This window comes from Ailuropoda melanoleuca, chromosome 20 (genome assembly GCF_002007445.2).
Source record: "Ailuropoda melanoleuca isolate Jingjing chromosome 20, ASM200744v2, whole genome shotgun sequence".
NCBI lineage: Eukaryota > Metazoa > Chordata > Mammalia > Carnivora > Ursidae > Ailuropoda > Ailuropoda melanoleuca.
Genome location: NC_048237.1, coordinates 30,071,989 through 30,086,921, shown reverse-complemented (window position 1 = coordinate 30,086,921; position 14,933 = coordinate 30,071,989). Strand labels below are relative to the sequence as shown.

The 14,933-nt window shown below is 38.5% G+C and overlaps 1 protein-coding gene across 1 annotated transcript in view; it reads right to left on the bottom strand.

The window, feature by feature from the left end:
• Positions 1–14,933, bottom strand: part of KTN1 (kinectin 1) — a 107,894-nt gene that overhangs the window by 92,729 nt on the left and 232 nt on the right. The window lies entirely within an intron of this gene.

The window sequence follows — 14,933 nt, the reverse complement described above, 5'->3', positions numbered from 1 at the left end:
GGCTCGATTCCATAACGCCGGGATCACGCCCTGAGCCGAAGGCAGGCGCTTAACCGCTGCACCACCCAGGCACCCCAAAATAAGAAATTTCTAAAATCTTTACCAAAAATACCCACTATTTTCTTGACCTAGCACAAAGCTATCTTAAGAAATCAAATATAGTAACCCAAAGTAATAACTAAAACTCCTTACACAAAAAGTAGTGTGTTATTTTAGGGGCACCTGGCTAGCTCAGGCGGTGGAGTGACAGACTCTTTATCTCAGGGCTGTGAGTTCAAGCCCCATGTAGAGATTACTTAAAAAAAATAAAATCTTAAAAAAAAAATAGTAGTATGTTTTTTTAAATGCTGCTGGGATGTCTGCTTAAATAAAACTGAAAGAATATGGAATATAATTACTCAATTTATGCCAGATAAATAATGCTAGACAAGCAGACTAGAATTCAGCCTTGCTCATTCTACAGTTATTTTATATTTATGAAGTATTTCTTTTCTCTCCTGCCCCTATCAGACAAGGTAAATCCATGGGTTATATTTAACGTATAATTCCAAGGCTAATCTTGTGTATTTTACATGCAAAGTGCTCCAAAAATTTCAAGTTCAGAAAGACTTCATTCAGGTTAAAAATAAATGCAATTTTTTGGACACTGCCCCACCCCCAACCATCAAAGGAACAAAAGAACTAAGTCACTCTTACAAAGGATCCAATTTAAACTTAAAATTACAGTTAACATCTAGGTCAAACTGAAAGCGATTTAAAAAATTACTCCCATTCATCAGCAACAGTGTAACAACCACAAGTATTATATACACCATAGTACCTGAAACTGTACCCAGAAATGAAGAGTACCAAATGATATGACAAGCTTGAGAAATTCACGTCACAGAAATCATAACTGTCAGTCAACCTCAGGCATTCAGGTTATGAAAACTGTAAAACAATTATAGAGCATATTTCAAATAAACATGACTTCCCAATTAAGTAAGTACAGGTCAAAGCAACATAAATGAATTCAACCTGTGTGTGGATATTAAAAATGTAAGGTAATATCTTAAATGTTCAGCAACGTAGCGTTCAGAACACTTGGGAGCTTTCAACGTACAGCTTAGCTTGTTCAAGTTTATTTCAAAGATAATTAGATCTAAACACATGTAATCACTAAACTATGTACGCAACACTTACATTACTATCAACAAAGTTAACTGGTACTACACACAGATATATTTCTGCCGAAATACGTGTATTAAACAGCTTTCCGTTCCGCTCTCAAGAGTAACCCTGAAACCCTTATTCTTGAAGTCTCATTTTACATGACATTTCATGTAAATCAACTAGCCATGCTAACAGAGGAGAATGGCACAAATGACAAGCAGAAGGCTCAGTGAGCCCTAATCATGTTCAATCAAGCAACTCATTCATTAATTGAACACCACCTAACCAGAGATATCGTTAAGTGGTAAACAAGACAAATTTCCCACTTCATAGTGCTTATATTCTTATAGGTGAGACAGCTATCAAGCAATATAAATAAGCATATACTATAATGGTAGGTAGTAACTGATCAGTGAAGAAAAATAAGGCTGGGAGAAAGAATAGAAAGAGTATTTTAGGCAGGGTGATAAGGGTTGGCCTTTCTTTTTTTTTTTTTTATAAAGATTTTTTATTTATTTGACAGAGATAGAGACAGCCAGCGAGAGAGGGAACACAAGCAGGGGGAGTGGGAGAGGAAGAAGCAGGCTCATAGCAGAAGAGCCTGATGGGGCTCGATCCCAGAACGCTGGGATCACGCCCTGAGCCGAAGGCAGATGCTTAACCGCTGTGCCACCCAGGCGCCCCAGGGTTGGCCTTTCTGATCGAACAACTAAGCGATGCCTATAAGATCACACAGCAGTAACTCATAATACACATTCACAGGAATTGAAACAAAAATTTTCTTAGAATCTAGAAAGATCATAGTCTACCTATTTTCTACATAAAATATTTTATAGCATTTGGTTTTAAGTTGCTTTTACTATTTTCTCCATTTGAAAAATTTCAAGTTCTCAAATTTAAGTCACTAACGTTAAGAGCCAATCCTCTAACTCTGGGAGAAAAAAATCTGTATAACATTAATGTAGCTTTCTAACACCTAACAGATAATTGCACATAGACAGCACCTTATTTTAATTTTAAGTAATCTCTCTACCCAACATGGGGCTTGAACTCACGACCCCAAGGTAAAGAGTGGCACACTCCACCAACTGAGCCAGCCGGCACCCCATTATATTATATTATTTTATTTTATTTTATTTATTTATCAAAAGCATACTTACAAAACAGCTCAATGAGTGAGAATGGACTCTAGAATCAGAATATCTCAGTTTACATTCAGGTTCTTCCTCTTACTTGCTCTTTGGACAAATTATTTAACCTGTCTCCCTAGTTTCCACCAAATAGTACCTATCTCATAAAACTGTTTGAAAGGATTAAATATGGTACTGTACATAAAATGTTTACAGAGACATACAGCAAATAAGCACTCTAATAATTAGCTATCACTTACATAGCAACTAATGAGAAAATACAAGCAGGGCAAAGGAGCCTTAGGCAAGTTAAGTAAGATAGTTTAGTTCACACATACAGTAAGTGGTACTAACTAGCAAAACCAAACCTAAGCTCTGCAGACTCCCTACCATGCTTTTTCCATTACATCACACATTATATAAAGTACTGAGAAAAAAGAAACTTGCATAAAATCTTGGAGTTATTAAAGTTTAGGACCTGTGGGTCTCCTAAGTATTGACTTCCAGCTTATTACACCAGGCCAGACTGTTCCCCTGACAACTTAAATGACTCATGTGCAAAAGTAAGTAATAACTGTCCCAAATTTTCCAGTGAGAATGTAGCATAACCAAGTCTCTTGATAGATAATTACTGAAAATCATTTAAGTTCTGATAACTAATCATAAATGTTACTAACCAGTCAAAATAAAGAAATGTGGATAAAGGACATTTTTTTTCCAGTAATGGTGGGCAGCTAGGATCCTATAGCCCCCATGAAACCTATTCAATATGGAAGCTATCTTAAAGGACCTCTCTCACTAGAGTAAATGACATTTCTCCCCTTGGTAAAAATACATGGGCTAGCGTGTACAGAAAACTAAACGTTTCTGGTGAGCAGTCTACTCTCCTATACACTCGTTTATTTCTATAAATTCATTAAATAGAATAAAAACAGAAGCTGTTATTTCTATAAAAACTAAGTTACATCCTTTGGAACGCTTTAATGAATGAGTGGAAAATCTAGAATGATTTTTAACTTGGAAAGTTTCCCAGTGCCTACATTTTCATTCCATTTTAAAGAAACCAATACTAGAAACCATAGGCAATGCTTTTAGGGTATAATTTATAGAAAAAAGATCAGTAACCCCTACTCAAAGACAAGAAATTGATCCAAATAAAAAGACAAAAATAAATGTTTTATGTTAAAAAGAAACACTTAAGGTACACAAATATTTGAGTTCTTGTTTTAACCAACTTTTTAATTTACCTAACCAATAGTCCTAACCACACAGGGAAGGTCCAGAAGATCTCCACAACATTCTAACATCACTACCTTCAACAAGTGGTTCCCAAAGGCCTCCTGCCACTTTTCTTCTATTTTCTGTTCCTAGGAAAGGAGGAAACTAAAAACTCCATGTGTTCAAGAATGTGGTACCCATCACAGTAAGAAACTGCAGGATAAGGATTTAATTCACTTATAATGAACAGATATTTAATAAATCTTTATTGAACACCTGCCCGAGACACTTAGGATCCATCAACAAACAAAACAGACAAAAAGCCCTGCCTTCACAGAGGTTACATTATAGTGTGTGTTGGGGGCAGAGAGGAAAGACAATGAACACAATCAACAAGGAAATTATATAGTATGTAGGAAGGTGACAAGTGCCACAGAGAAAATAGAGCAGGATACTCGAGGAGACTCCCCAACTGACCTCGGAGCCCCACTGGGGGGCTTCATCATCACCCTGAGATGAGGACCTGAGCCAAAACCAAGAGTTGAGCGCTTAACCGACTGAGCCACCCAGGCGCCCCAAGGGAGTGCAGCTTTAATAAAGCAGTAAGACAGACCTTCTGAAAAACATTTGAAGAACAAAAATTTGAAGGAGACTAGAGAGTCGGCCATGCTGATATCTTAGGGAAAAATGACCAAGGAGGGACAACAGTCAATTTAAAGGCCTTAAGACAGCAAGTGGGGCTTGAGGGAAAAAAGCAGGGGCAGAGTAGCAGCTACTCGAGAAGTAAAGGAGAATGGGAAAAGTAGATTCTGTAAGGCACTGCAGGCCATGGGGACTTTGGCCTTTACCCTGCATATTAGAAATCATGGCAGTGTTTTGAGAAGTGATAGGATCTGTTTGCTGAGTTGAAAAAGACCACAGGAGGCTGGGGAAGAAGTAAGAAGGCCAATCAAGAGGCTAATTGCAGAAATCTATGCTAAAGATAAGATGGCTCAGACCAACCCAGCGGGCAATACAGGTGGTAAGAAGTGACTTGATTCTGGATATATTTCCAAGCTAAGATAGAGCCAAGAATGCCAAGTGTAAGAGATAAAAGAGATAAGTCAGGAATGACTCCGACTTTTCTTCTGCCGGAATGTTGGATAGAGCTGCCATCAAATGAGATGGAGCAGACTGGACCTGAGGCAGGTTTAAAAGGGAAAAATGGAAGTTCACTTTGAGTTGACTACTCCACCTCCAAGTGGAAATGCAAAACAGGTTGTTGGAGTACAGAAGGAAAGCCTGGGCTGGAGATATAAATATGGAAGCCATCAGCATATAGGTATTTAAAGCCATGACACTGGATGAGATCACCAGGGGAGTATAAAAAGAAAAGTGAACCAAGGACTGAGCACTTCTACTTCAAGAGTAGAGAATGAATCATAAGGCAGAAAGAGCAAAGCAATTAGTGAGGAGAGAAACCCAAAAAGCAATGTTCTAAGAGAGGAGTATAAACCATTAAGTTCCACTTAGTGTACAAATCACTTTGCTGAAACCAGATTTAAAAGTTCTTAATCCGCTTGTAATAGTAAAGGTGATACGTGAAATACTAAATCACAACTTTTTCAAAAGGAGTGGAACATTTCTTAAATTCGTAGAAATACTCTATCTCCTACTGGAGTCTCTACTAAAACTAGTCTTAGTACTAAAAGTACATTTTGCCTATTTTATCTTTTTAACATTAAAGCCTATACTGTGGGGGGGGGGGAGCCTAAATGGTTTGCACTGCTACCACTCTCAAAGACCAAAAAATATTTAAACAGCAAGTCAAACAGCCTGGCATGCAAACAATTATAAATTGTCATTACTTTTCTTTTTCTAGAGCTCAGATACAACAGGTTAAGTTAATCAAATTCCTTAGTTCATAGTTTTTTCCCCTATTTAGTTCTGTTTATTAAAAAAGTAGCTTATACTCCTTATCTAAACCAATGTTTCCCCTTTGATTTGCACATAAACTACATTTTTAAGATCAGATCCAAAGTCATGTTCACAAAAACTGAAAGAGAAAGCAATAAAATTCAACTCTATTTATGCAGAAGAGTAATCAATGTCATTTATAAAGAACAAGTTACTTGCTTCTAACCTCTATACTTTGGATTTACCTTTGAAATAATTAAAAACATAAATAGTACAAGAACAAGCAGCTTCTAGGATGTTATCCTCGAATATTTGAATGTTTCTGCAAAGCATGATCTTTCTACATTTCTTTATTACATATTAGAGGTCAGATCCCTAAAAAACCCAAAACCTTCCTGGAAACATTAAGTTTACTAACAATTTTAATTTTTACAAAGTATTATGAGATCTTTTAGATTAAAACTTTCTCTGCTATACAAAAATTATAAAAAACATTTAATTAAAAATACATCTTCCATATCTTTTCAAGTAAAATTCAATTTTTACTTCAATAACAATAACAATCTTAACGTCAGTCCTTTAGAAATTAAGCCTCAAAAAAGCCTTCACTTCTTAGGCCCATTAGAAAAGCCATATTGACTGTTTTAACATCTAATTATTAAAATGTTTTCCCTACTGAAAGTAGATTAAGGCCTACAAACTGGAAGGAGACTTGGGGTAAGAGTCCTAAGAAAACACTTGCATCGTCAAGCAAAAGAGACACTGATGCTAAGGGATGATACAGAAAAACTAAATTGGGAACAAAATGTTGACCCTGTCACCAAGAAAAGGTTAAATAATATTTGATATCCTTTATAACTCTAAAGTGCTTGATACATTTAAGATACATTTTCATCAGGCTTTAAGTTTCAGTATGAGTCTCAGAAAGGTAAACAGAATACCTCATTCTCTAAGCACACCTGACACAGATACTGTTATGACTGCTCATGCTGCAAAATTTGAGAAGTCCTTTCTAATTCAACGTTACAGAGGAAAATGAATTTTTCTTAGAACCTACAAACAATATGCCCAGCTATTTCTCGTCAGATCCTAAGCTAAAAGAAATATGAATACAGTAAATATAAAGTCTATAGCAAAGAACGTCTACCCCAAATACAAATCAACTCCAGAGTACTCAGTGTTATTCTTGGGAAGATCACCCCAATCTCGTCAGCAACCGTTTTAGCCAAGCTGGAGACAGTGTTGCCATTTGTGGGCTAGGTGAGGTAGAGAGAACAAGTGCGACCTAATTTAGCAAGAACTCAAACTTTAAATCAATTCCTACGCAATTCGAAGTGTTTCGTACACGCCAAGGTTTTTACCTTATAGCAGGGTACGGGTGTCTAAAATTTTCAGGACTTTCCACAAAGCATCTCAAAAAACCCCAGAACTTTAAACAGCTCTTTAGGCAGTGCCATGTCCACATGTCTGCTAAGGAATCCTTCTCTGATACAGGCCCAAATACGAGTTTTGATTCCTCCTTCCTCCCAAGAGAAGGAATGGCTAAAATTAAACAGCCCGCTCTTTAACCTAATCAAGCTGCAGCTGGACGAGGTTAGGAAGCCGCTCCCCGCGTGGGAAGCTGCCCGTCTCTGGTGCACACATGCTCCTTCACGACAAACGTGCGGGGCTGCACATCCCACACCAGGTGTCTGATTACCGAACGACTTTTCTAGGCTGCGGGTCTGGATTTTCGGCCGAGCTCCCCAACGCCAAAAATCTCATTGTTGAAAACCGAAGGGGGGAGGGGGAATTACTAAGGAAGACACACCCCTCGGGGAGAGGAAGGGATAACTTCCCCCGTCTCGAGGGCGGTCCACACATTTTTCCAAACTCCCCTCACACCGCTTTCCCAGACCCAACTACCCCTCACCGCGACCCGGGGCGCACACACGCGGCGGTGGGAGGGACCACTGAGAAGGGGGCCAACGCCGGTTCCCTAAGTATCCGAAGGGACGGCGATAACTGAAATTCCAGCATGGCGTAAGCGTGGCCCAGCTCCGGCCCAGGGACGCCGCCGGAGACGGGCTCCCTCTGTCCACCGGCCGAGGAGGCGGTAATTCGCCTTCCTCCTGGGGGCCCTCAGGCCCAGCTAAAAATAGACGCCACGGTCACCCCAGGGCCCTCTCCGGCCAACCTCGTACCGGGAGGCGTCCCCAGGGGACTCCCCAGCAGCGCTCGCAGGCGCCGCGGCGGAGCCGGGGTCGGGCCCTGGGCGGCCCGGCGAGACCAAGCGGCCCCTCGGAGACCCCTCTTCTAAGCACACCTAACTACCCAAGAGAATGACAGACTTGTCCTGTCCTCTCTTCTACAGCTGTGAGGACAGCCAGCCCTGTGCATGGAACGTAAGATCTTCTTAATCCTGAAAGCTCGTAAATACTGGTATCGATTTTAAAAAATCAGTCTCACACAGGTTGACAAAACCTTCACTGTCATTTTGGTGAAAACTGAAGTGACCCTTTTAATATCCTGCTTTTCTATAGGGAATAGTTGCCAAACCAGAGAAAAATACTTAGGAAGACCGCACTGAAGTTCAACAGAATGTATAAAGTAGAGCTAAACTCGCTAATGGCATAACTCACATATTTGCAGAAGATTGGAACTTAAAATATTTTTTATCAGATCCACTAAAAGCCCCCCAGAAAAAACTTTTTAAGAATTACAAATCTCTACTCACTAATTTTTCTAAATACATTCTCTGGTGGGGAAGCGTTTACTACTGCTTAAAAATGACACCTGAGATGAAATAAAAATATACTTCTGAAACAGAAATCAACTCACAAATTTTTTTCACTTGAATTGATACCCATTTTATAAATGGAAAAACTGAGTGAGAAAATTCATATGACTGTTTCTAAAGTGATTTGTGAATGGAGCAAGAAATAGAATGATTTTTCCCTAACTTCAATTCGAACATCTGATTCGAGGTTTGTTGGCACCCATCCTCTTGTAAAAATCTGCAGCGACCGAAATGTTTATTTATGCACACATTGTAAGAAAGATTCTAACTAAAGTCTAAAGAACATTTTTTTTTTTTCAAAAAGTTTCTCTGTACATTTCAAGTCTCCAGCATCATGTCTGGATTTCTTTTTTTCTTTCTCTTTATTCTTTTCTCTTTTTCCTTGAGATTCTCGCAGGGGGAAAAAGAGGGAAAACGAGATTTCATCAGAGGACAGTTCTGACCTAGAAAGAGGGAAAGAAGACCTTTAACGTAAAGAACATCTGAGACAGATGTTTAAAAGCGGGGGTGAAGGGATATTACTATGCTATTTTTCTTCATGTGATTATAAAGAAAAAGTTACCAAGTTTTTTGTGGCTTGAACAAGGATAGGATTTTCTTATAAGGTTCTGAAAGGTTTTACAGTTGAAAAGTAATGTGAAAAACAATAACTTCTGGCACTAAATGATTGTTATAAGGCTCACCACCTTCAATAAAAAGATGCTTCTGCTCAATTTCTAGTCACATCAAATTCTCATTATAAGCAGTTAAATCCCATCTCTCCAAGAGCCAGACTGTATCAAAAGTAGCAGCTTTATGCATTAAGGTTTGTAACACACACTTACATCCCATATATCCCAGGTCACAAAGCAAATTCTATGACTTTTTCCCCTTGGTGAATGACAGGCTTGGATGCTAAGCTTCAGTGAGGCCACAAACAGGGAAGCACGGTGACCAAGGTGTCCTCAAAAATAAGAAAGAAATTATGTTGCTTCTTGGAAACAGAAATGTCCAGTTCCCAACTCCTTGCATAAAATCCATTTCTGTGTTAAAGAAAAAAAATTAAAGATTGCTGAGAGTTTAATTCAGAATCCATGAGGAGGAAAATTAGAGAAGCAATAAGGCCAAAAAAAAAAAAAAAAAGTCCCTAGGGTAGAAAACTCAAAAGCCCACTTAATAATTTCCATGCCCTTCTTGCGTCTCATGTTATTTGCAAATATCAGATACTGCTAGATTTCCTTCTAAGGTCCGGTGAGGAAATGAAATTAAATGCCAATAAAGTTAAATGCCAATAAAGTTAAAGGTCCCAGACTAACCATGGAAATCAGGACAGGAAGGCACAGACTCTAATAATGAATGCTAGGGTTCAGAGCACGAGCTCTAAGTCAGAGCATAACCCACCCTACCAGGGAAGAGGCCAACAGACTTGACCTTGGATGGTTTTGCCCTTTAAGGAAAGCTCTTTTTAGCAGTAAAGAACCCCTCTAGTAGGCAGAAAGATGAAAATCACTTTCAAAACAGAAAATAGGTCAACTGATATGACAGAATGAAAGCTAGGTATTGTGCATGTTTTAAGGCAGTAAGCTGAAAATGAAAGGTAACATTCAAGGATACAAGGATGGCATGTTTTCTGATTGGCAGCATGTCCACTCTCAGAGTCTGTAGTTTGCTGTGCCTGGGAATGTTGGCTTCATTTGAAGACTTAACCAAATCCAAGTAATTAACTAAATGGTACATGCTTATTCATATTGCTCATGAATAGATGCAAAGGTTCGGTACTCTGGAACAGGCTAACTGAACAGAAATTAGGTGACAGAGCTAGAAAAGAAACAGTAACATTTGGCAATGGAATGGTTTGAAGATAAAATGAAATAAGGGTATTTACAAAGTGAGAGCGATGGTAGTGATAAAATATTAGAATCCAGTTTAAAGTTATATTATAAATGACAATTATGAATTTAGATACATTAGACCCATGCAGTAGATTGCAAAAATGGCCATAATACTTTGTAGTGCCTCTGACCAAGGCATGAAGGCTATTTGCCCATTACGAATTGGGGCTGGTGTGGTCATTTGCTTTGGCTAGTAAGAAGTGGCAAAAACGATTTTGTGCCAGTTCCGAGAATAATACTCAAAAGAACTTTCAGTTTTTCTTCCCACCTCCTTCTCCCACTCTTTCTCTCTCTCTGTCTCTCTCCTAGAACCTGCTGCCTCCATCTGAACACGCCTCAAGCCTGGTCGGTCTAGGCTTCTACAGGATGAAGGAGTCGCTGCAAATTGTCACTGCGCCAGCCCACAATCAGCCCGCCGAAGCCCCCTGAAGCAAAGCTGCCCAGCTGGCCAGCAGCTGACCACAGACAGGTAAGGAGCCCAAATTGTATCAGCAGAACTGCCCAACTGATCCCAGGCCAAACTGTCAACCCACAGAATTAGAAGTTAAATAAGTTGTTATGTAAAGCCTCCAAGTTTTGTGGTGATTTGTTATGCAATAAAAATAATGGAGAGAATCCATACATTCTAAGAAGCTTCATATAAGTCTATTATTAAACTCAATTTGTCAAACCTTTATTGAGTATTAACTACGTGACAGGCATGATGACAGAGCTCAGCAGTAACACACTCAGGAGGCAGAGCTGGGCGGGAGAGGCCAGGCAGGCTTGCAACAATCTGAAGACTTTTAATATATTTATGAGTGGGTCAGGTGAAGTAAGCAGGGAGAAGTATTTTAGTTAGAGGGAATGGTGAAGATATACAGAAGCTAAACAGAAAGGTAAAAGCAGGAAGGTACAGAAATCTGTATTAATCGAATGTACAGTTTTAGTCAGGCTAAAAAAAATTAGTGAGAAATTAGTGAGAATCACACCATGGAAGGCTTTGGCTGCTCTCATAAATAGCTTTGGATGATTGATACAGGCCTAGGCCAGTAGTTCTCAAACATTAAAGAACATGAAAAATCATCTGGTGGTGTTAAGAATAGAAACTTCTAGGCCTCTATCACCCGTAAATTCTGATTCAGTAACTGTGATGGAAGCCAGACTTCGGGCTTCAGGTTTTTTAATATGTAATCCAGGGGGGGAGTATGATAAAGACTGTTCATGGACCACACTTTAAAAAAAAAAATCACTAGGCAATGGGAGGTTTTCTGAAGTGATTTTAAAAAGAGAGTGACTTGAGCACTGTCTATATTATTTCAGGTTGTTATATAGGACTGAGTTTTCTGGCTGTGGTCTGGTAGGTAACTTAAAGGTATGAAGTGAAAGAGTTAAGAACAAGAGAATCGGACAGTGGTAGTAAGGCTGGGGACGAGTGTATGAAATATTTAGGAGGTTAGGTTGCCAGAGATTTTGGCTGACTGGAGAAACAGGAGATGGAGGGGAGGGGAGATGTCAAGGATGACACCCAGATTACATTAGATTTGAGATATCTTAAAAATACCCAGAAAACGTTGCTTTGCATGTTAGAGGTACTGATTTAGGAATCATCAGTTTACAGGTGTAAACCAAACTATGGGAATTGGGGCAAGTTCCCAGGAGAGCGAATAGAGTGAGAAGGGACACGGCCCATGACAGAGCCCAGAGGTCATCAACAATCAAAGGACACATAAGAGACAAAGAGCAGCTTCAAAGGCTGTGAAGACCTACCATAGAATGAAGAGAAACACATGGCTACGCTGACATTATAGTCCCAGTAGTCACGAACCAGCCCTGTCCCACGCAATCTGCCATGTATGCTCACCCTACTTAAAAACTAAAAAGTGTCATTGCAAGTCTCTTGTGATCATTGCTGTCTTGTTTCACTAATTTTGGGCACAGAAGACTGAACAGAATGGTCTGAGGAGTTAAAGTATAAATGTGAAGACAATCCATGACAACCCTTTTAAGAAAATGTGGAGTATGCAAAAAATTATAAATAAGAATGTAAAAAACAGAACTACTTATGCACTTCGGTGAACAGCCTTGCTGAGTCTCTTGCCCATACATCATTTTAAATAAATAGGATATTTCATTTAAACTTTATTATTAAATATTAATGTAATATATATGATATGTAATAAAAATGTCTCTTTTTCACTCAGCAATATTGTCAGCCTGCATATTAATAATCTATATAATGACCAGGAAACATTTTATAGAAAGGGCCAGATAATAAATATTTTAGGCTTTGTGAGCCATATGGTCCCAGTTGTAGTCACTCAACTCTCATCTCTGCACTGTAGCATACAAGCAGCCTTAGACAATATGCAAATGGATGGACACAAATGATCTGGCCCATAGGCTATAGTTAGCCAAATGTTGATCTATATCATAATTTTCAATAACTTCATACTGCTTATGGCTGTACCATAAATTATTTAACCAACCTCACTTCAAGAAATGTATCCCAATGAGATTTTCAACTGTTTGAAAATGTTTGTACGAAATACATTTAATACAGCCTTACATATTTTCATGGAAAAACAGAAACAATGTAAATGTTCATCAAAAGGAGATTAATTAGGGGCGCCTGGGCATCTGGCTCTTGATTTTGGCTCAGGTCATGATCTCAGGGTCCTGGGATCAAGCCCCACGTTGGGCTCCACACTCAACGAGGAGTCTGCTTTTCTCTTTCTCCCTCTGCTCCTCCCCCAGCTCATGCTCTCTCTCTCTCAAATAAATAAATCTTTTTTAAAAAGGAGATTAATTAGACAACTTTTGGTATACATAATAATTAATTTCAAAATACCTAAGTGGTAAAGTTATTTCTAAATTATCTTGCCCCTAACTCAGATCAGTTTCTTCAGTTGTAGAGACCTGAATCGTTTTTAAGTTTTTATTTTAATTCCAGTTAGTTAAGATACAGTGTTATATTAGATGCACGTGTCCAATACAGTGATTCAACACTTCCATACGTCATCCAGTGCTCATCACAAGTGTACTCCCTAAGCCCCATTGCCTATTTTACCCCACACCAAACCCTCCCCTCTGCTAACTGTCAGTTTGTTCTCTATAGTTAAGAGTCTGTTTCTTGGTCTCTCTCTCCCTTTGCTTGTTTTGTTTCTTAAATTCCACATATGAGTGAAATCATGTGGTATTTGTTTTTCTCTGACTGACTTATTTCACTTAGCATTATACTCTCTACTCCATCCATGTTTTTGCAATTGCAAGATTTCATTCTTTTTCATAGTTGAATAATATTCCATTATATATACACTTGTTTATATATGGACACTCTTGGCTATTGTAAATAATGCTGCTGTAAATACAGGGGTGCATGTGTCCCTTTGAATTAGTGTTTTTGTATTACTTGGGTAGGTACTCAGTAGTGCAATTGCGGGATTACAGGGTAGTTCTATTTCTAATTTTTTGAGGAACCTCCATACTGTTTTCCAGAGTGGCTGCACCAGTGTGCATTCCCACCAACAGTGCATGAGGGTTCCCCTTTCTCCACATCCTCACCAACACCTGTTGTTTCTTGCGTTGTTGATTTTAGCCATTCTGACAAGTGTGGGGTGATATTCAAAGTCAATTATACGTGTGTGATGATGTTATTTTGGCTTGCCCATGACAGGAAGATCAGTATGTATAAAATTATGATACAATATACAATATTATTTAACCTACCAAACTTACTAAAATTTCTTCAATTGTCTCACTAATGTTCTCTTTTGGTCCAGGATCGAAGGCAAAAATCACACTTTACATTTAGTTGGGTTTTCTTAGCTTCCTTTAATACGGAGCTGGTCCTCAATCATTCTTTGTCTGTCATGACCTTGAGAATTCTTAAGAGTACTAGTATTGTGATACCCCAATGCCAGTGAGCCTACCTAGTGCCCAAATCTTGGTTTCTAAGTACTATCCTCCAACACCAGAAAATTGTGAGTGCTTGGAAAAATAGCTGGTTGTAGGATTAAGGCAGGGAAAGTACAAGATGAGCCTGAAATATCTTGTGGTGTTAGAAAATATGGAAGTGCTTTAAACAGTGGAGAAGGATGGGCACATTTTAAAAAGATATAGGAGCCAACCTGAAGGGAACTTGCAAAGGCCAAATCTGGGAAAATTAAACAAAATAAATAATGATTCTGATAGATTATAATCCAAGGAATAAAATAAGAATTCACTTGTGCATACAAATATAAATAACGAATGAACTAATGAATGGATAAATAGATAGAAAAACTTTTCCTTACCATAAATTTCTAACTAGCATCTGTAGATTAAGGAATGATTGAAATAGAAAATCACCATTTGGCAACCACCACAGTAATAATTGTTTCAGGCAGGAATCATCAGTAGATGCTAAAGTTAGCAGTGAAAGTATGATAAATAACAGGATACTTAAGTAGTCTCAGATTATGTCCTCATAAGATCTTTACTGTGCACAAAGAAATATAGTAACTTTGCAGTGGAGAACCCCAGCAGACATCACCTTCACCAAGTTACCATTTTTAGTAATGGAACAAATCAACATCAAATGACTTCTGATATGATATGCCGAGAAGGTCACAATCTTAGTGTCTGGTATCTTTGCCCAAAATGCAAAACCTGAATTTAAATATGAAGAAAATGTATTGATTGTGAGAGCCTAGTCGACCTAGTATTAGACACACTAGGGTACACTCATGTGTTAGATGCATTTTCAGTTTGGCCTTCGTTCTGTTCACAAAGAAATCCATTTAAAGAGGTTTAAGGAAAAAATTACAAGATGAGAGCTGTGCCTCAAGAAGATTAAACTGGCAGCAGATAATAAGATACAAAATCAAGGGTAAAAATAAAAGCTATAGAAGGCATCTATGCCTGTTA